Source organism: Callorhinus ursinus, unplaced genomic scaffold, assembly GCF_003265705.2.
Source record: "Callorhinus ursinus isolate GAN/ISIS: 27379988/994484 unplaced genomic scaffold, GSC_fseal_2.0 scaffold9, whole genome shotgun sequence".
NCBI lineage: Eukaryota > Metazoa > Chordata > Mammalia > Carnivora > Otariidae > Callorhinus > Callorhinus ursinus.
Genome location: NW_027397071.1, coordinates 64,455,078 through 64,477,309, shown reverse-complemented (window position 1 = coordinate 64,477,309; position 22,232 = coordinate 64,455,078). Strand labels below are relative to the sequence as shown.

General features: G+C 55.1%; 1 long non-coding RNA gene across 10 annotated transcripts; it reads left to right on the top strand.

Moving 5' to 3' along the window:
- The first annotated feature begins 729 nt into the window (after window positions 1-729).
- LOC112823819 (uncharacterized) lies at window positions 730-16,426 on the top strand. Of its 10 annotated transcripts, none has more exons than XR_012379499.1 (5): window positions 730-1,094; window positions 2,560-5,377; window positions 8,961-9,087; window positions 11,063-11,392; window positions 15,510-16,426. It is a non-coding gene; the product is annotated as an uncharacterized lncRNA (long non-coding RNA). The 10 variants fall into 10 exon arrangements; XR_012379493.1 differs by lacking the exon at window positions 730-1,094 and adding an exon at window positions 1,157-1,469 and having other exon boundaries at window positions 1,845-5,377; XR_012379498.1 differs by lacking the exon at window positions 730-1,094 and having other exon boundaries at window positions 1,157-2,796; window positions 3,138-5,377.
- Window positions 16,427-22,232: the final 5,806 nt, after the last annotated feature.

Below are 22,232 nucleotides of genomic sequence, written 5' to 3'. Positions count from 1 at the left end.
TCCCATGTCCTAGGCCCTGGGCAGTCATGGGAGGTGGAGGTGGTGGGCAGTTCTGGGCATCAGGTACGGGTATGGGGCTGACTTGGGAGGTTGTGGAGGTGGATGGGCAAAAGGGAAGCTTCCGGTTTCCTGGCTGAGGGTTTCCCACCCGCACTTCCTGTCTCCCCTGTTTCCTTGAAGGTCTCCTGCAGTGTGGTCTTCTGTGAGCCCAAATGATGATCTGGGCCCCTCAGTCCAGGGTAAGCTGATAGCCGGACATGCCTTCGAGAATGCTGGTCAGCTCGGCGGCTGTGTTCATGGCGGCAGGAGGTTCAGTTGAGGGAGGAGTCGAGTGGGTCCGAGCAGGGCAGGGATGGAGCCCCTTCCTCCTCCCAGGAAGGACAGAAAGCATCCTACACGAAAACATACACTAACGGAGGAGAAAATAAAGTTAGCAATAAGCCATCAAGGCAAAGAGAGCCAAGTGGAGGAGGGCAGGATGGATTTGGAGGAGGGCAGGATGGATTCAGGAGGGACTCCTGCCCTAAGGTCTTGCCTGCATTTCATTCCTGGCTTCCCAGCAGAGCGGACACAAGCAAGTAGGCCATTTACAGTGTCCACGAGATAAACACAGGCCCTTTGCTTAGAAGAAGTGCAAATCCCTGTGGTGTTGAGGCCTGAGAAAAATGTCCCCTGTGAGTTCTTTTTATTTTTTTCCTCAAAGATTTTATTTATTTATTTATTTGACGGAGAGAGACAGAGAGGGAACACAAGCAGGGGGAGCGGGAGAGAGAAACAGGCTCCCCGCCGAGCCGGTAGCCCGATGCGGGGCTCCATCCCAGGACCCTGGGATCACGACCCCAGCCCAAGGCAGACGCCCAACGACCGAGCCACCCTGGCGCCCCTCCCTTGTGATTTCCTAACACGGGGCGAACGGTGTCCTCCGCAGCTGCCTGGCCGCAACCCAAGCTGGACTTTCTCCCGCCTCTTCCTCTTTCTTGCCCTGCTTCCTTTGTTGCCCCTTCCTTTCTCCTCCCCGCTGTCTCCTGTCCTTGCCCCGTCAGTGAAGCCGTCCTGAGGACCCCGGAGGCGCTCGGGTTGAAGCCGGGGAGCCGGTAGGGCGCTTGGAGGGGGGGACGGGCCTTGGCCCGGGCTTCGGTCGGCCTGCACATGGTCCCCGCCAAGCAGCTGGGCAGGGCAGGTGCCGGGGCACCCCCTCGGAAGGGCAGAGGTGCCGTATTGAGCATCTTCTCCTGAGGGCCCGCTGCGTGCCACGTGTTGGGCATGTCCTGCCTTAACTCATGGAATCTCACAACCTCCACTCAAGGTGGCTCATCTTGTTCTCAAGGTCATGGGCCGACTAGGAAGAGGGGCTCTTGGCGCCAGGTCCTCGGATTCCCAGCTCGCCCGTGATGGCTGCACTTTTCCGCAAGCTCGGGCGTGTCTGTGGTCTTGGGTCTCAGTTTCCCCATCGGTACCCTGAGGACCAGGTACCCCTGAGGGTTGCTTTACCCAGATGGTCTGTGGTTGCCTGACTCTCTGAGTCCCCCTCTTCAGTGGGCTGGGGTGGGGGCGGGGGGGAAGCACAGGGACTGCTTCTAGCTTTGCCCTAAATAATGGGGATCACCCTCCTTGTCCTCCTCACCCTCACCCTCTGGGTAGAGGCCGCTCCTGCCTGGTTGCCTGGGGCTCTGTCCCCGGCTCGGGCCTCTCCCTGCCCCCTCACTGCCAAGGGGCACTCTTGCTCGCCACCTGGGACCTGCCTTCCGCAGGCGGGCCTGGAGGCTCACCGTGTAACTCAGAGTCCTCCCCGTGCCCACACGACTGGGCCCCGGCTTACCCTCTGACGTCTCCCCCACTCCCAGTGCTCTCAGCACCCCTCGCATCGAGACAACCCTTGTGGCTCCCGTGTCACTGACGGCGACTCGGACGGCCATGACTGACCACACTCCCAGATTTCCGTGGCTTGGTGGGTCAGCTGGTGTCTTGCTCACATCCTCCTGGCTCACGCGGTGACTCGGGGACCCAGGAGCCTTCCATTTGGTGGCTCAGCCATCCCTAGTGTGCTGGGGTCCTCTGCGCTCCATTGGCCCGTGGGGGTAGAGACCTGACGGAGCATGAGGCAGGTTTCTGGCCCAGGCCCACGGGTGGCACATACCACCCCCTTGCACCCCATCTACGGGAACCTAGTCCTGTGGCCACATCGGACTTTAAGGGAGGCTGGGAGACATAGCTCAGGTGGGTCTCAGGATGATGCGGAAGTGCGTTTGCTGAACAGCTCGTCAGCCCCTGCCGTGGCCTCCAGAGACTTCTGCTTTACCTTCGGCAGGACTGAGGGCTGGGCAGGCAGACTTAGCACCCCGGTTTCACAGGCTTGGAGAGGCTGTCCTGCTTGCCCAAGGTCACATAGTGACCCACTCACTAGTGGGTGGCAGGGACCAGGGCCTATGAGCTCTCAGCGGGAAGCTGCCCAGCCCCCTCTCCCTGCCCCCAGGACCTCCCCAGACCGGGGCTCCCTTCAGGCTCTTCCCAGGCTCCACCCGTGTTAGAGGTGACCAAGAACCTGGCTGCCGCTTTCAGGTGGCAGCTTCTGTAGCCCAGGACTGTCTCTGTCCCTCTGTCGGCCTTGGTGTGTGGCGTGGGGCCGGCCACGGGCCTCTCACAGAGCACTGAGCAGGGACAGGTTGCTGAAAGGGAAGAAGGCGGAGAGAGCGAGCGGGAGGAAGGAAGAACCAGCGTGCGAACCGTGGGTGAACAGGTGGTGAGCGCACGGACGTGTCTCCGGCAGGGATAAATAGCTTCCCTCCCCATGACCAGGTGAGCCTTTCAAGAGCAGGCAGCCCATATCACTGTGCTGCTGAAATCCTTCTAGCAGCTTCCCTCTGCAGGCAGAGTAGAATCCCAACCCTCCCCTCACCCAATGCCACACCACTGGGCCCTCCCTGCCGGCCCTGCAGCCACAAGGGCCCGCCCTGACCCCTGGGAAGACTGGACACAGGCCTGTCTGGGCCCCGAGGCTGACCTGTGTGTGTTCCATCAGCGGGTTCCCTAGTAGTCGGGCCTCTAGTTGGGTTTGTCCAATGGGAGGCACCCCAGGAGATCATAAGGAGGGAGTAGAGCGGGTCAGGGCGTTTGCTCCCCCTGCTCTCCCCCTACAGGTGTCCTGGGCTGGCTGTGTCTCTTGACCAAAGGCTATCACTTCTCTCAAGGAGGCTGACTCTAAGTTCCAGCCACCATCACCCCCTGCAGAATGGTGACAGCTTTGCCGTCCCCGGTCCCTGGCTATTGCTCTGTTCCTTAGGTTTCCCTGCATCCTCTCCTTTTCCATTACCTGCTCTGTAAAGAAACCCTACTTGACATCTCCTGTTTTGTGTGCGCTACCTATTTCCTGTGGTGAGGCTGACACACCGCCCATCTCCAGGTCTCTGTCCTTGCTCTTCCCACTGCCTGCTATATACTCTTCCCTCTGGTCTTTACATCAGCAATAACTTTTCAACTTTAAGCTCTTTGCCTGACTGGCACCTCCTCAGAGAAGCTTTCCCAGAGAGGAGTCAGCTTTAGCCAAGGGGAGCCCCTCACTGGTGAGTCTCACTCCCTTGACCCTGAATGATTTCCTTCATTGTACTTATCCAGGTTTGAAACGTTTGTCTGGCTTTCCCCTCTGGCATGGAAGCTCTGAGAGAGCAGGGGCTTTGTCTCCCTTGCTTGCTTCTGTGTCTCCTGAGCCTAGGACAGTGCCTTGCACCAAGTAGACACTTACTACAGATGACCATTGAATTTATAAATAAGATGGATTTAATGTTCGAATTAGTGAGTAGCATAAATGAATGGACGTGATTAGCAAGTATATAATATGAATTAATTTAAAGGAGGCGTGGGTTTTGGCAAATCTGTAACAAATGAATGACTGGGTGGATGTGTGAGGGAAACAAGGAGTCAGTGAACAACTACAAGAACGGGTGTGTGGGCTTGTTTGAACATTCAGTGGACAACACAGCTGTTTCTGTCTCCTTGGCACAACGGTGGCCTTTTGCACTTGATCTTAGCCAAAAGGCCGAGAAGTTATGAACAGGAACCCAGGAGGTGAGACAGCGTCCTTAGGGTGTGTGGGGGGGGGCGGGGGCTGGAAGATCTGGGACGTGGGCAGAGTGCAGTGCTGCCACAGACCCTAGCCTCTTGATGGAGGTCAGCAAGGATGGGCCTTCTGCCCCACAGGTTCTGATTTTGGACCCTGGCTTCTCTGCCTCAAAGCAGCTCCTTTTCCCACCAGAGCCTTTTCTGTTGGAAAGTTCTCCTGGGAAGGGCACACCTATCAGCCACCTACTCCTGAGTGCAGATTCATAAGAATTGCTCACACAGCCAAAAAAATCATCACTGACCAGCTTCTCCGAGAAGTCGTTGTGCTGAGTGAGCCAGGCCCCGTTGCCACACTCAAGGGGCTGGTGGTCCCGTGGGGGATGGTGAATAAAGTGGGGTCCACCTATGGTGCCATGGGAGTTCAGCAGAGCTTGTGCTATCAGACCTCTCCTCAGTGAGGGAGCACCCTACGGGGGGAGCCCCCGTCAGAGACTAGGGGAGGGAGGACACACGCCCCAGCAAGTTGGGAAGGTGGTGGGAGGCCAAGGACACCGTCTCCCAGGCCAGCACGGCACCAATGTCTTCTTCATGCCCTTCTTGGCAGGAATGATCTTTTCCCATCCCTGAGCTCCTGTAGCCCTCACCTGGGGTGGAGAAATGGCCATTCCCTTTCTCAGCTGGACCCCAAGGCCAGAGAGAGGAGGTGCCTTGTCTGTGGTCGCACACAGAATCAACATCTGCCTCTCTCTGCTCTGGACAGGATCCATGTCTCACTGCTGTCCCTCGGTGCTTGCCCGAGGCCGGGAGCTTGGTGAGGGTGCAAGGCAGCCGCGTGGAGTTGAGCATCACTTCTCTGATCCAGATGTCAGTGTGTGCTTGTGTGTGTGTGCGCGTGCGCGTCCTGATGGGAACTGCAGAACCCTTCTGCTGCGGGTTGAATTGCGTCCTCCTAAAATTCATATATTGAAGTCCTAACCTCTAGAACCTCAGAGTGTGGCCTTATTCGGAGGTAGGGTCTTTACGGAGGTAACTAAGTTAAAATGCAGTCGTTAGGGCGGGCCCTAATCCAATCTGACCGGGGTCCTTATAACAAGGGGAATTTGGGGACGAAGACTCACACCATGTGAATGAAGATGAAGGCAGAGATGGGGTGATGTTTCCACAAGGCAAGGAATGCCAAGGTTGCCGGTAAACCACCAGAAGCCAAGAGAGGGGCCTGGAACAGGTTCTCCCTCACAGCCATCAGAAGGAGCCAACCATGCCGGCACCTTGATTTTGGGCTTCGAGACTCCAGAACCACGAGACAATACATTTCTGCTGTGTAAGCCACTCAGTTAGTGGTATTCTCTTATGGCAGCCTGGGGAACCTAATAAACTCTTTCTGGTCTGCAGGCTTCTAGAGCTTTAGAGGTGAGGACCTACTGTGTGCAAGCTTGAAGGGGCAGCACAGTGTGGTAGCAAGAGTGGACAGGGGGTAGGCACTGAGTTCTCGTCCCAGATCTGCCACTCACTTTCTGGGCTCCATCTGTCTGCTTCTGAACCAAAGGAGTGTGCGTTCAAGATCTCTTACCAGTGCTTTCTTAGGAGCAGTGAAGAGGGGGCCCACCCAGCCAGGGTGACGCAGGGAGTGAGCCTGAGAGCTCAGCCTTCATTTCTTGCATGGTGATCACTTCTTCACCCTCAGTACCTCCTAACTGGGTCCACGGCAAGCCTGACCTCCCCTCCTCTGATGCTCTCTTCTCAGCCCCTGGGTGGCCTTGGGGGTGATGGTGGTGGTGATGTGTGTGTGTGTGTGTGTGTGTGTGTGTGTATGTGTGTGTGTGATGAGGCCTGGCTGTTTGGAAAGGCATCTTCCTGAAGGAGGGAGCAGTGAGTAGTCCCCACTGGTATTCTGTGAGTTCCAGTGCGGCCTTCCCAGGCTGCCTGGATGCGTGGCCTGTGGCCCTTGGACCCACAGTGCAGAGGCACAATATGTCTTTGTCTGGCTAGGGCTTCTGAGGACCATGGAGGCTGATTACATGCCCCACCAGTATTTTCTTGGGGTCCCTAGTGGGAGGCTTGGTGCCCTCGCTGTCTTTCTGACTTCCCTTCCTGCCTGCCTCCAGTGCTTTCTGAGAGCCAGCGTTGGGACTCAGGCTACTTTGCACCAAATGGACAGCAAGGCTCTGTCCTCAGCCAGGGCTGGAAGCTACTCTCAGTTGTTAATTTCGTGGAGCTGAAGGAACAGTGAAGATGCTGGTTAGCAGAACCAAAGTTAGAAAGGTTCAGTGTTTGAAACATGGGTTTGAAAAGTGATTGCCTGAGTTTATGGTGGTGAGGTATATTTCATAGTTCTTTGTGTGAAAAGAATCTGGAGGTCATAGTGGTACCCAAGTGCAGTGCAAGCTGACCATGCCAGAGCAAGGAAGCACAACTGAGGTTGCATCAATGTAGGTATGGTTTCTCGAGCAAGGAGGTAACAAGTCTGTTGTTTCCGACTCATCTGACTCCCTATTTACCCAACGCAGGAATTCTGCCTGCAGGCCTCCAGTGGATCGGGAGTTCTCCCCCTACTCAGCTCGCTCTGTGAGAAAGTTCTTCCTTGTATTCGGCCTCCTTGTGATTTTATTCAATAATATTTTTCAAGTACATACTGGGTGCCATACTGTTCTTATCTTTGTTCTCCGGTACTCATTAAGCTTATTTGCTCTCCTAACCTCCGAAAGTTTTCTGTGTTTTCTAAACAGTGATCCATCTTTCAGGCCTTCTCTTCTCTAGGGAGGACAGCTCTTCCTCCTTTACCAGTTTTTCCCAGGACATGGCTTGGCGAACCTTTCTTTTTTGGTTGTGACCCACATTATCATTCTCCCATTAATCTTTGTCTTGAACTCCATTTGGAGTCTGGTGAGATCACCACCTCCCTTGTTCTGATGATGATACTCTTATTGATACAACCAGAGGTGGGAGGCCCAGGTACTGTGAATCCCTAAGCCTCAGTGACCAGAGCTTGTGACCCTAGCTTTTTTTTCAGCAATGGCTTATTCATTCTCTCCTGAAGGGACCTGCAGTAAATCACACGTGATTTAGACAGCTGGGCTCCATCTCCAGCCTTGTCCTGGCTACAGCCTTTCCTTTCCCCATCCTCCTTGCTGTTGTACCAGAACTGTTCCCCCCACCCCCGGCACCCTAATCAGGGCTTTCCAATTTTAACCTGTCTACATTGAAAGGATTAATTAGTTGGAGTACCCTAGAATCTGGATCAGAAAGTCACTTTCTCTCTCTAGGACTCAGTTTCCTCATGTGGAAAATGAGGAGGCCAGTCCAGCTCCCCTCCAGAGCCCCCTCTGGCCCTCATATCTGATGTGCCAAGTGCGAGATGTAGGCCTTCCCACTCCCATGACCTGCCAGTAGGATCAATGTTTTGGTGGCACCGCTCACATCACACACGGTGGAGGAAGCTCATCAGGCTCAACGGGGAGAAAAGTCCTCCCCCTGCTACCCGGGGATTGCAGGGAGAGGCACATCCCCTGCCCCCCCCCCCCCCAGGGAGAACAAACATTAGCATCCACATGGTCACCCCTCGGAGGAGCAGCGATTAGGTCTAATCAAAGGTGGGGGGATGTGTGCTTTCGCCGGTGAATCCCCTTGGCTTGGGAGCAAATCTCCATCTTGGCAGGAGGGACTCTTACTTGGTCGGGGCTGAGTTCTATGAGCAACTGTAAATTCTCAGTAAAACAGCCCCGTTGGGCCTAATTTCAACCACTTAACCCAGAGGTTGCATTCTTGAAGTGCTCTGCCAAATGCATCCGTCTCCCGGCTGGGGAGAGCACGGTTCCTGAGTTCTCTTGCACGCAGCAGCCTATCGCCATCAGTCCTTCTGCTGTCACCTGCCTCAACGTGAGCTCGAGACTTGGAGTCCCCACGCCCCTCTCCTTCCCACTCCCACGCGAGGGAGTTGCCCAGGGTCACTTCTTGGCAAATGCAGGCCTGTGTTGGCTACCGCTGCTCCTGTCCTTCAGAGACCAAACAGCGGGGCAACTCAGTGGAAACCCGGTCAGCTTTGGAAGCCCTGTCTAAATGCCTGACTAATTCAGTCGGGTACTAAGTCAAGTGGGCCACACAACAGCTGAAACGGGCAAGCAGAGCCCAAACCCCTGGTCGACTTGGTTAAATATCAGTCAGCTGGTCCGAAATAACCCATCGGTGTGGCCCCAGAAATGGGTACCTTCAAAGCAACTGGGTCACATGATAATAAAACTGATTCAGTTTGAATAACGAGTCAACTTAGTCAAATCATACCAGAGCAACTGTTCAACTCAGTCAAACAAGCAATCAGCTTGATCAAACAATGCTCAAACAATCTGTCTTTAGAGCTAAACGAACCCAAAATACCGAACCAGCTCCATATCTAGCCATTGGGTTAGACCATGCCAGAATAATAAGTCAGCTGGGTCAGATGATAGCAGCACACCCGGTCTGCTGTAAACAGCCAATCGACCGCCTCAAACAACGTCAAAATATTTGGATTAATTCATTCAAACATCCAGTCAGTTCAATCAAACCCAGTCAGCTCAGTTAATGGATGCCAAAACACCCATCCAATTTAAACAGTCAGTCAGAGGGAGCTAACCGTGACACAGCAACTGGTCACCTTGGTGAAACCAGCCATCACCACGGCCAAACAAGCAGTCAACCCAAGTGAAGCGAAAGCAACAGGTCACACTGGTCACCAAGCAGTAACAAAACACCCACTCCGTTCTGTCAAACAACCTCTCAAGTGGGAGAGGCTGTGTCTAAACATTCAGTCAGTTCTATGAAGAGCTAGTTGTCTTGATACTGTGAAACCAAAACAACCACTTAACTTGGTTGAATAATGACAAGGCCGAGTACTTAGAGAGCACCTCAGCTGTGTCCACCGTTCGCAGGCCAGCGATACCAGAAGAGAGGGTGGACGCTGCCAAGCAGATGGCTCACTTGTCTGGACGTCACCCACACACCCATCCGTTCAGTCTCTGAACATCCAGAGAGAAATTAGACCTGTGCCTCGATTGGGTAAATAAACTTTCTGACGTGGAGGTTGGGTTTCTTGGAGAGAAATGGGTGGAGGGGAGAAGATTGGAGAAGACTGTTTCTGTCCCTTCCCCCAGACTGCAGTAGGGTGCGAAAAGCCCTCACCCGTGTTCCCTGTTGCAAAGGGTTAGGGGTGGGGAGACTTTTCTCCAGGAACCAGACCAGCAAGCAGGGAGGCTGCCCAGTGTGTGCAATGACCTCGTGGTGAGCCACGGCCCAGTGTGTTGGGGTCGTTAATTCTCAGAGCCAGGAGGCACTTGCCCCATGGCATGAGCCTGGTTTCTAAGACTGGAGCCCTTCACCGGGACCAGAACCTTCCCAGCAATTCCGGGAGCTCTGGTCATCTCTCGTACCTGGCTTACTAATACCAGTGACACCGCTGAGCTTCTCCTGCATGCCAGGCACTGAGCTAAGAAGTCCTTTGCAGACTTCAGCACATGCTATCTTTATAAAACTCAATGAGGTCAGCGCTGTTATGACCCCCATGTAACTGATGAGGTTATGGGGCCTCGCAGAAGTAAAGAAAGTTGACGGAGGTCCCAGAGCTGTTGAGTGGCAGGGTCAGGATTCGAAACCAGCTCAGACTTTAGGAGCCAACTGTCCCTTCAACATACTTGTTGGAAGAAGGGGTGAAGGAAGGAGTCGGCTTGCACTGCAGGACGCCGAGGGTGTGACGGTGCCACACCCTTGAAGGTGGTGGTGCCATCAGAAGCCCTAGACACGTCTGTGTTCGTGGTGGCCGTAAGAAAAGAGGTCCTTCACTCTGGTGGAGACTCGGGTGTAGATAGGTCAGGAGCCTGAATTTCAGGAAAGCATACCCTCACCTTCAAGTCTACCCTGGTGCTAACCCCTCTTGCCCAGGAATGCCAAATGAGTATCACTCACTCCCCCAGAGGCTAGTGGGCCCCGGGGGGACCTGGACCTACAGGCGGCCTTGACGTTTGGCTGATAGGACAGGGGGCAGGCGACTTCCTGAGATCTGTCCAATCTTCCCCATTAAAAGCCCCTTTGGCGCCTGCCTCCGGTTCCTGGGCAGCAGGTCTGAGCCCACTATTGACCACAATTGACACCCTCCCTTCATTCAAGGAAAGTCATATTGACTCACTCCCCACATTAGGCACAGACCATTTTATTGAACGCTAATGCAAATCACCGGGGCAGGAAATGTCGTAAAGAGAAAAGTAATCTTCTGACGGAAAAATAAATTATCAGCAGTGTTCCGAAGGAAAAGAAACATTCTTAAATAATTTCTCTTGCTGTTGGTATTGGCTGGCAGTGTGGGCCAGCCAAGCAAATGGTAATTTCCAAATTAGATTATACATTATGTCATATTAGTTTTATATTAGAAAAACAAACGGGATCAGAGGAGAAGTGCCAAGGTTGGCGGGCTGTGCTCGCCACGTGACCGGCTGTGTTTCCACTGCAGAATGTTTAATGATTCCGGGAGAGGTGGAAGAGCAAACATTCAGACCAGAAGGGGGGCAGGGGCGGAGTGGCTGCGTAGAGGTGGGCCCTCCTGGGCGGGAAAGGACAGGTCCCAGGCCAGGCCTCCAGAGTGTGGGTGGCAGCCAGGGTCGGGAAACAGGGAACATGCTCGGGGCCCTGGTCCCATCCTTTGCCTTCAGGGGACCTGGACCCTCCCCGGAGGGGCCGTTCCACAGCGCTGGCTTTGGAGTCAGACGCCGTGGTAGTAAGTGTGCATAGGAACAGCAGGTGGAGGTGCCCATGTCAGGTCCCAAGAAGGGAAGACCTGATGGGGTCCTGTTGATGTCCTCCTTCCCCCACAGAGCTGTCCTTGGGCGGGGGAAACAGACATGCCGGTGTGCCCCCAGAGTGCAAAGCCAGGGGAATGCTAAGGAGGCGGGCTTTGATTCGGAGCCCTGCTGCCAGCTCACCTTTCCTGGGGGCTTCTACGTGCCAGGTGATTTACCCGTACTTGCATATCTACTCCCCACAGCAATCCCAGCAGGGCAGGGGACAGAGGGAAATGGAGAGCCAAGGGCTTGAGGAACCTGCCCGCGGTTGATCTGTCGGAAGTGGCAGGGCCACACGGACCGAGGCTGTAGGTCTGCAGGGTTCACTGCCGCAGCGCTGGGGGATGCTTGTGCCCACAGGAAGAACGGACGTTCGGGTTGGGATGCCAGTGCGTGGTAGAGAGCAGACGATGATGACCTGCCTGTCGGAAGGGTTCCTGCAGCCACGGAGGCATCAGACCCCTGACTTCTAGAGCCCCTTTCTCCCTAAGAACGCTGCTCCGACTTCTCCACTTGTTTGTGTGTGAATTTGGGTGAGTATCTTTTACCAAACCGTGAGCTTCTCACAGGCAGGAATCTTGTCTGATGATCTCTGAATACTCTGTACCCTGGACAGAGGTTGAGACTGCTACTGGTGGTCACAGCAGAGAAAAGCAAGAAACCGAGGTGGCTAGAACTGGAAAGGTGTCAGGGGCTTCGGAGCCTGGGTCGGGGTTCACGGACCTCTGGCATCTGCTCGGCTGCTTCCCAGCCCATGACGAGCATCACTGACAAGCCACAGAGCTCCTGCCCTTCGAGTTCTCAAGCAGTCACGACCGGCCCATCCACGTCAGCACCCGAAGGAAGCCTATCTGCCGCTGCGGATCTAGCCCACCTTTTCGTTCGCAACTGAGAAAACTGCTAGCATAGGGAGAGAGAGGTAGCTTGTCTGAAGTCCACCACCAGTCATGGCCAGAGCGAGATCAGGAACCCACCTTCCAGAGCACATGATGAGGTTAAAGGGGAAGACTTAGAATGGATTATTTAACAAGTGTCTGGTAATTAAGAACCACATGCCTACCTCTGACCGCGTGGAGTTTGGATGAAGAGATAAAAGAGAATCTAGGGATCAATCAGGCAGTAATGCAGGCTGGTAGCCCATCACTTTGGACGCTCCTGTCCTCAGAATATTTTCTATATTCCTCAGGACTTCTGGGTTCTGGTTCCAGATCTTTCCCTTTGGTAGTGTACCTCTCTCTGGACCTCAATTTTTCCATCTGTAAATGAGGGCAGGCATGGTGCTCAAGCTCTCTGAGATGTAAAATCCCTTCTGGCTCCAATATTCTAGGATTCTGTGGTCCCAGAATTCAGCCCAGATTCTCCCCAGACTCCACTGCTCCGTGGAGGGAGCCAGGCCCAGGGTAAGCTGCAGTAATGTGCTTGGACCACCAGGGGGAGAGGGAGCATTCTGCAGGATTCCTGCTTACCTTCTGTTCTGACCCCCCTGGTGGCCTGGAGGGTTACTGCAATTCGGACTGACTTCCTGTGTCCTCCTGGAGTACTCAGTACTCAGCTCCTGGGGATGATCTAATCTGAAAACATGTGTATTCACTTACCGAATACACCTTGAGTCCCTCCTCTGGCTGGGTCCCCTTGCTGAGTGCTGGGGACCCACCCCTGCCCTTGGAGGAGCTCACAGTCCAGTGAGGGGGAGAAATGCACGGAGGCCACCCAAAGGCCGCATGAGCTGTGACTGGGGTAGTGGAGGTCCCATGGGAATGCAGGGGAACCTTCCTGGTAAGTTTTCCTGGAAAAAGTGATGTCTGAGCCCAATCCTGAAGGATGAGGCAGAGCTGGGCAAGAGGGCCGGGGCTGGGGAGTGTTGGCGGGGGGGGGGGGGGGTTAATGCTCCAGGTAAAGGGAAGAGCATAAGCAAAGACCCAGTTGTGGGAGGTGGAGTGAGTCACTGGTGAGCTGCAGGGGGTGCTGTGGGCACAACCGTGTGTGTGAGTGGCAGGGGTGGTGGGCAGGGGCAAGCATTCTTTTGCTCAAAAATATTTATTGACTTTCTACTGAACATCAGGCTAAACTGTGAAAGCTTTGAATGCAGTCCCAAATCCCAAATCATTTTCCTTCCTGGGCTCTGGCCCGTGTGCTCCTGGCCTCGGGACTGGAAATAGCATCAGGCACCTTGTAGTCTAGGACAGGTGAGGCCGCAAGGGTGGGAGTCCAGGCTCAGCCTGGCCAGCTGGCCTCTCCGCCTGGATGCCACTCTCCCTAAGGGCACGAAAGCCGGCAGCCTCACCCCACCCGGAGCTGCCTGCCTCACCAGTCTCTGTGGTTGGTCCCATGTCTGGGTGTTTGCTCCAGAGGAGAGGCTGTTTGCACGAGAGGCTGGCTGGTGCATGGGGCACAGTTGAGCACTGAGGCTGGAGTGAGTGGTTGAAGGGCAGGAGGGCAGAGAAATCCCTTGAGGTAAGAGGTTTGTGAAGGAAAGTCCCAGAACGGGGGCGAGGTGGTGGCTTAGCCAGGAGGCAGAGCCCTGTCAGCACGGGGCGGGCCCAGACCCTGGAAGAACTGGTCCTGGCGGAAGGGAGATAAGAGGAAACGATCATGAACCGCACGATTACAGTGTGCCAGGAGCTGTTCCCGCAGTCTCTCATTGAGGTGCCGCCATAACCTTGTGAGGCAAGGTGATCCCCATGCTGGGCTTGGGTTTGATAGTAGTAGCCCAGGCTTGGAGAGCTTCAGTGACTTGCCCAAGGTCACAGTCAGAGAGTGGTACTGTTGGTATCAAAACTCAGTCTGTGGGGCTCTGCTGTCACTTCTCTGCAGGGTGCCACTGTGGCTCTTTGCATTTCTTGCCTCCCTTTTTTCCAAGATGTGGTGAGCCACGGCCCTCCTGTTCTCTCTGTCTAGGACACCATCTCTTCTGTCCATATTCTTTGCCTGGTGAAATTCTCATTGTTTTCAGGTCTATTTCCTATGTCCTTGGTGAAAGGTTCTTTGACGCTTCTGGGTAGATTTTATTTTATTTTGTCCATCCATCCATCCCAACCATCCATCATCTGCCATCCCTCCCTTTCTCCCATAACTTGTGCCGGAGGGATTTCTGGCTGTCCAGGTAGCTTGTCGCCGCTCCTCCGTGATCCACGGCCCTTTGCCCATAGCCAAGCACCACCACCCTGACGGCGTCCGTCGGCGCACCAGCCTGGGAGCTCGCCGAGGGCAAGAGCGGGACTGACGCTTTCTGTCCCTGGTGTTGCTTGACACAGAGGCTGCTCCCTGTCCCCCTCACCTTGCCTCTTCTTTTATACAGAAAGATCCTTAAATTTGGCCTGTTCCTCAAAGAGAGAATTTCCATGTCTGGAGTGACTTCAGGTTGAGATTGAGAGCATTTTTTTTTTTGGTGCCAAGAGAGACACTTCCAAATAGCCGCTGTATGATGGGAGAGCTGAGCTGGGGACGCTGCTAACAAGGGGTTCCTTTTGCTTTCCCTAAGACCACAGGGTTACCCTAGAACTGTAGAGCATTCTGGACATTTCAGGGATGCTAGGCTCACCTCATCAGCCTGGGCTGGACAAATCTTTGCTTAAAACTGGGGAAGGCACAGTGACTCAGTGTGTTTCTGGGGGCTCACGGGGTTGTTGGGCTGTGAGCCAGTTCAAGATGGGATGGGCTGAACCTTCGTCAGCTTTTTCTAGGTTATATTGTGGTAACAGACACACCATAGCATGCCCCAAACGGGGGCTTTACAATAACAAGTTTACTTTTCCCCCACATTATATTTTGTCTGTGGTGGCTGTGGGCTGACTGTGGCTCTGCTCCGTGTGTCCTCCCTATTCTGGGATCCTCTCGAAGCAGCTGTCCCTCTTTGGGACACAATGTGCTCAGGGCAGAGAGCAAAAAAGAAAAATGACCGAGCCACGCAATAGCTCTTAATGTCACCTTCACTCAAACTCCGTCAACCCAAGCAAGACCCATGGCAGAGTCCAGTGTGAAGGCCCCCCATGGGCGTGGGGAGGTAGAAAGCTTCTTATGGGGAAGAGGGAGTGAATAATCTGGAGCGAGAACACAGCCTATCCCAGGTCAGGACCCTCGTGTGGACTGAAGCCAGCTCCCTCCGTCAACCTTGTGTGGCCCGGGCACAGGCTTTCTAAGTTTAAGAATCTGTGGTGCCTGTGGAGAAAACAGATCCCCAAATTGGAAATCCTGAGTGTGACTTGGGCTGTGGGGCTTACATAGGAGTGCAGAGAGAGTAGGGCGGGGGTGGGGGTGAGCCAGTCAGGAGAGCCTTCCTTCTATCCCTAGCCCGGCAAATGCCTACTTTTCTTTCGTGGTCCAGATCTAAATGCCACCTCTGAGAAGCCCTTCAGGATCTACCCTCCAAGCCAGGTTTGGTGCTCTTCCTCTGTGCTCCCATGCCCTTTTGCTTTTCACGTTTCGCCCCTACTTCACTGTGTGTGACAGATGTTTATGTGCCTGAGTTCCCAGGGAGCAGGGGTAGGCTGGATCTGGCTCCGACCCGCTTGTGACACTTGATGGTGTGCATCTCTTCCCAGGTCCATTTCAGTGGCGTCATGTGGGCAACTTGAAAATTGGCCACGGTAGGAGTATTTACATCCCAGAAAGCAGCAAACCCTACAGATAAGGACGGTTTTCCTTCCACAGGGGCAGTTTTAAAGCCTTGCCACCAGCCACCGCCCTGGAGTGTGGACAGCACGCGGGCCCCACTTCTGTCTTCGTACAGGGTCTGGTGGAGGAATGGCTGTTCCACAAGGCGTGGCTGACCGAGAGTGAGTGCACTTAGGACGGCGGACAGCGCGGCGAAGGGCCGCATGTGTGGCCTGGCTGGAGCGCCCACCTGTGCCTGCTTCCTCCCAGGCTCTCCTCCTGCTCCCAGGCCCCTGGCCCGGGGCTCACTGTCCCCCGGGAGCCACGTGACAGGGCAGAACACAGAACACACAAGCCTTTCTGCGCTTTGTCCTCCAAATCTCTGAGCTTTTGGAATTGAGAGTGTTTTTAGAGCAAGTGAGCAGGAGAAGGCTAAGCTGAGTGTCTTGAAGAAGCGTCAGGAGGAGGAGAGGGGGGCGTGGCCAGGCCTACCTAAGCGGCTTTGCTGGGAGGTGATGGGAGCCCCTGGAGGCAGGGCTGGGGGGTGCACCTGGGACCCAGGGCAGGTGGAGGAGGGTGGCCAGACAGGTCAGGGTCAGGTGTTGTGGGGGTGGGGGGTATCCTTCAGGTGTGATTGGTATGGAGCTGTGCTCAGGGGCTAAGTGCCCTGCCCCCAACCCTGCACCTTAATGTCATGTAGGGTCCCCCAAGTATGGAATCACCCCGGAAACTTGGGGTGAGAAGTCCCCCAGATTGAGACCTGAGGTTTATACGGCCACTCATGCATGATTCAGATCAGAGGTTGGCGAATGTTTTCTGTAAAGGGTCAGAGGGTAAGTAGTCTCAGCATTGTGGGCCATGCTGTCTCCGTCATAACCCTGTACCTCTGCCACTGCCGGGCCAAAGCAGCCACGGCTGTCCATAAACGAACGAGTGTGGCTGTGTTCCAATAAAACTTTATTTATGGACACAAATTTATTTATTTTTATTTTTTTATTTTTTAAAGATTTTTTTTAAATTTTTTATTGTTATGTTAATCACCATATATTACATCATTTGTTTTGGTGTAGTGTTCCATGATTCATTGTTTGTTCATAACACCCAGTGCTCCACGCAGAACGTGCCCTCTTTAATACCCATCACCAGGCTAACCCATCCCCCTACGCTCCTCCCCTCTAGAACCCTCAGTTTGTTTTTCAGAGTCCATCATCTCTCATGGTTCGTCTCCCCCTCTAACTTACTCCCCTTCATTCTTCCTCTCCTGCTATCTTCTTCTTTTTCTTTTTTCTTAAAATATGTTGCGTTATTTGTTTCAGAAGTACAGATCTGTGATTCAACAGTTTTTATTTTTTAAAGATTTTATTTATTTATTTGACAGAGAGAGACACAGCGAGAGAGGGAACCCAAGCAGGGGGAGTGGGAGAGGGAGAAGCAGGCTTCCCGCGGAGCAGAGAGCCCGATGCGGGGCTCGATCCCAGGACCCTGGGATCACGACCTGAGCCGAAGGCAGACGCTTAATGAATGAGCCACCCAGGCGCCCCTGGACACAAATTTAAATTTTATATGATTTGCATGTTTCTTAAAATGTTCTTTTGATTTTTTTCCCCCCAACCACTTAAAAATGTAAAAGGCAATCTTCACTGGCGGGTGGTGGCTAGATTTGGCCCAGGGGCCAGAGTTGGCCAACGCTGGTGCAGATGGCTGAGTGTGTGGACAAGCTGGTCCATTGGTACACGTCAGTAGGGTCCCTGCACCTGGACGGGGGGGGAGGGAATGCACACTTGTCCCGGGAGCCCAGCATGAACCTGTCTGAGGGAGGACCCCCCCTTCCTCTCTCCCCCTGCACCCGGCTCCTGCTAGCCCTGCTCTGGCTCCCTGCGCCATGCTGACCGATGCGCCATGCTGCATTCCCCAGCTTTCCAGGGTGCTTGCCTACAAGAAGCTGGGCCCTCGGCGGGCGGCTGGCCGGGCCGCTGGACTCAGCGCGGCAGGCGGGCCGGCGGTGTTCAGTGTCCGGGAAATGAGTGTGGACACAGCGTGGGCCCAGTGGGGCAGCCCACCCTGGTCTGCCCAGATCAGGTTCCCGGCGGCGTCTGAGCACTGTAAACACAGCGGCTGGACAGGCCACCTCTCCTGAGGCCCACTGAAGGTGGCCCTGCCCAGGAGGAGAGCAGGATTGGGGCTGACACTTTGACATAAACCACAGGGCAGCGTCCGGTGGCTGGGGAAGCCCAGAGGCCCCCCTCCCCGGTGCCCCCATGCTTTCTCTGGTGGCAACTGCTCTCAGTTAGCTTCCCCTGTGGAGCCAGGGGGTCTTTGGAGTGGGGAGATCCCTGAGAGATCCCTTAGCTACCCCTCCTGGCAGGCATGGGGAAACTGAGGCCCAGAGAGGAGTAGACACTTGCTTAAGGCCAGGCAGCCATTGCCAGACTGGACTAGAAGCTTGGTCTCTAGCCTCCCAGGACAGGCCTCTGGGCTTTTAGCAGGGTGATCTGGAGACGAGAGCCCTGGGATTGTGCCTCTTTGCCTTCGGCTGCCCCAGTGGAGGTTCCTTTGGACCCATCAAGGAGCACTGGAAGGGGAGTCAGGAGACCTGATCATCAAACCCACCCCTGACTGAGGGTCCTGGCCACACTCCTCGAGTTGTGGAATGTTCGTTTCGAGAGGAGGACACAGGTTAGGAGTGGTCAAGTGACTTGCCCAAGGTCACTCAGTTAGTCAGTGGGAGAGCCAAGATGAAGCCCAGGCTCGTCAGATTTCAAAGTCTGTTCTTCGTCATGACCTCTTTTTCCAGCCCCAGCCCTGAACTTGTTGTGAGACCCCAGGCAGGTCCCTGCCCTTCTGGGCTGCTGTGGGTGGTCTCCAGGGGCTCTCTAGGCTCTTGGGATACTGAGCTTGCTGCCCACCCGAGGATCCCTCGGCTGGGGCTGAGCCGTGGCCCAGATGCACTCATATAGACCCTCCCCCTGTCCGTCTGACTTTATGGGAATCTCATGCCTTCGGCCCCAGTCCGTGACACATTCCCAGCCCTCTGCCCAGGACCACGTGGACCCAGAGCTGGGCCCAGCCCTGGGCTTGCTACGTGCTCCATAAAGGACTCCAACAGGGCAGGTCTCACGTCTCCTTCTCGTCTGGCCCCAGGCCCAGCCGCTGCCGTGGCCCTTCGGTCAGCCACTGCCAAACCATACCCGTGGGCAGGTACGTTCCCTGCATGTCCATGCTTAGGTGAGTGCATGTAGGGGGTAAGCTGAGGAGCACCTACTGTGTGTCAGGCTGGGAAATGCCCAACACATGCTGGTTCTTGCACCTGCTGTTCACGCGGGAGCCCATCTGTGGTAGCTGCAGGCACGCGTGTGCTGAGACGAGCACACGGTCACATGTATGCGGACACGTGGTGCTTGTGGCCCTCGATACCTGCAGCCGCTCGTCAGCTCCTCGTGTCTGGGTATGTGCCCTTCGGAGGACGCACACGTGCCCCCACGTGCCCCCACGGACGCGCACCCCAGCCCAGGCACGCTCTCGCGCCCAGGTCCTCTGGCAGCTCTGGCAGGCCTGTTGCCACCCAGACTCAGGATTAACAGTCCTCTCTGGGGTTTTAGACTTTTACCTTTTTGTTCCTGACACATTTCAAAGTCCTCTTCAGAATTCGATCTAAGGATGGGGGGCTGGGGGACCCGAGAATGGAAAAACAGGCAATTTGGAAAATTCCTGTCCCCTTTTGGAGTTCTTTCCAAAGACACCCAAGAGAGCCGCAGTGGGGTCTGCGATGTCCAGCCTTGGGCTGGCCCCACTGCTGCAGCAGGCCTCCCGCCTCCCCCTGGCCTGGCCCAGCTTGTTTGCTGACACCAACCCCCCCAACCCTGGTGGCCTCACCCCCACCGTGGGGTCCTGCTAGGGAGCTCTGTGCGCGCTTAGCTTGCTCCTCCCCAGACAAGGCCATCCCAGCTGCACACGCCCTACTGTATGTTGACAATGACAACATCCGCCGCCGAGTACTTGCTGAGTGCCAAGCACCGAGTGCAGGCGGAGTGTTCCAAGGGCTTTGCATATATCGATGTATTTTCACAACAAACCTATGCAGTGTGAACTCTGGCTATGTCTAACTTACAGACAAAGAGACCGAGGTACAGAGAGGTAAAGCAACTGGCCCTAAGTCACACAGCCAGGAAGTAGAAGAGCCAGGATTCATGTCCCAGCAATATGGAGCGCCAGAGTCACCATCTTCATCGCTCCACTGTGCTGTGTCTTGGGACACAGGGCAGGGTAACCTGGAGAGGTGCCAGGACCTCGAACCTCCAGGGGAGACCAGGAGGAGAGGACTCGTGGGCCTACTGTGTGCCAGGCCGTGTTCTGGGAGTGCCCGCTGGCCCCTCTGCCATCAGATTGCACCCCACAAGCTCTCCTCCACCCTGCAGTTGGAGGGTCCCTCCTTATGTCCAAATGTGGCCCTGCGGGCTCAGGCCCTCTGGGCTGGCGCGGTCTCCTTCAGGGTCCTCGCCTTCGCGCCGTGAAGGTTCCCACTGGGGGCAGCCAGGGCTGCAAGGGAGAACGCTCTGCTAACCGGCTGGGCCGTGTGGTCATCTGAGGCCCTGCGGCGACCCTGTGACAGGCGCAGACGTGGCTGCATCTTTGTCTCCAGTCCCGCCTGGCTGCCCGCCCGCCTGCCATCCACATGGTGGAAATGCCAAGGAACAAGGGCCTTCCTGTCTTCCTCTTTCCCCCTTTTCTAAAAATAAGCTGGAACCTTCCCCTCATCTGCCCCCAATTTTCTCCTGCTTGACCCCAATGACCCTGCGCCCTCAGATGAGGCCACATGTGTGCCCACTGCTGGACAGATGGGCTGACCCCGCAGCGCAGATGGTGGGAGCGAGAAGCCTGCCCTGGCCTCTGCCCCGGCTCAGCCGGCCCCTCCAGCTATGCCCTTTCTGGGAACAAAGAATCGAGCCAGCCCCTGGGTCTGCGGGTGGGGTGAAGGAAAACTTGTTTATAACAGGAAGCTCCACCCGGGTTTTATGAGCTGTCATGATCATAATAATCATCGCCCACATTTGTATACACTAAGCACTTTCACATCTGTTATCTCCTTTGGTCCATGCAACAAATCCTTGGAATTGGTATTATTGTTAATACCCTGATTGAGCAGATGAAGAAACCAGAGAGGTTGATCTACTTCCCTGAGGTTGCACAGCTGGGGGCAAGGCAGGGCCAGGATTCAAATCCAGGTCCTCAGGTTTACATTTCTGTGCCTTTGCACCAACCCTCTGGCTGGCTTATGTCGGCGCTCGGCAGCGGTTTTGCGGTTTGTGCACAGGCATCTCTGTGGTGTTCTTCTAGCCGCCCTTTGTTGAGGGCGTCCACGCGCGTGGGGCACGGCGCTGGGAACTCCGGCATGACCCCAGTGGGGGGGATTATTGAGCTTACTTTGAGGAGGAGGAAGTTGAGACCCAGAGCCGTCATGGGACTTGCCAAGGCTGCTTGCTGGCATCGGGGTTTGGGTTGAGGGCTGCCCGACTCCAAGGGTTTCCTTCCGCAAGAGAGTTCATGACAGGTGGTGTCACGTACGTCATTCTGATTAATTAATTTCACCAAACATGTTTCGAGTGTCTGCTCTGTGCCACGCATGAGGACACAGGGATGAACAGGACACACAGACCCCACTCTAACGGGCTTCATGATCTAGTGGGAGACAGACATGTGAACGGCAATTATGGCTCAGGGTGCTAAACCATTATTAGCCATAATAGTTAGCTTTGCACGGTGTTTATAGCTCACTGAGGGCCCCAAATGGAAATCTGGCCATTTCCATGTCTGCTGAAAATGGTCTAATGGCTTCCCTGTGGTTGTAGCTTCACATCTGAGCCTCCTGGCCTGGGATTCAGGGACCTCGTGACATGGTAGAGCCTCCCTCTGCATCCTTGACTGCCTGCCTCGCTCTATGCTCCCCACTACTGAGCTTCCAGGGGTTCTTCACCTCATGGCTTTATCCCGCTGACCTCTGCCTCCAATGCCGCCTTTCCCACCCCAACCTCTCCTGGTTAACTCTTACGCAAAACTGCTCAGCTGGTACCACCTCCCCAGGCTGGCTGGGGGTGGTGTTTCCTGCTCTTGGAGTTGTGTAAGCCAAGGATGGCAGATCAGGGCAGGGAGACAAATCACTTAACTTCTATGGTTCTCAGTTTCCCCTTCTGTAGGGTGGGCTGGAGAATAAGACCTAACTGTAAGAAGGGACGGCCGGTTAGAGGGCAGCTCAGTGGCTGGCGGGGCTCCGAGGAGGCGTGTAAGCAGCCTGTGGGGCCGGGAAGCTTCCTGGAGGACTAACGCCAAGGGAGAGCCTCAGATGGTGTTGCCGCCTGCTAACACCGAACATCGTGCTTACTATGTGCAGGACGCTGCTCCAGGCCCTTTGCACATGTTAAGCCATTTAATCCTCGGAATAGCTCTACGAGGCTCACTCTCCCCATTTTACACCTTAGGAAACTGAGGCATAGAGAGATTAGGTAACTTGCTTAGGGTTACACAGCTAAGGAGCGGTGAAGCCTGGATTCTAACCCAGGCACTTGGCCCCAGCACCCACACTCTAGTCACCTTGTTATTACTGTATTATTGTTAATACCCTGATGGAGCAGATGAAGAAAGAAGGGGAAGGGGAAGAGCAGTGGGGGAGGTGCGGGGGGACGTGGGGGGGGAGGGCAGGGCCCACTTAGACTCTGGGACAAACATCACCATATTTAACAAAACAAGGGCAGATGCTCTCATCCCTCCATGCTCCAGTGAACAGGG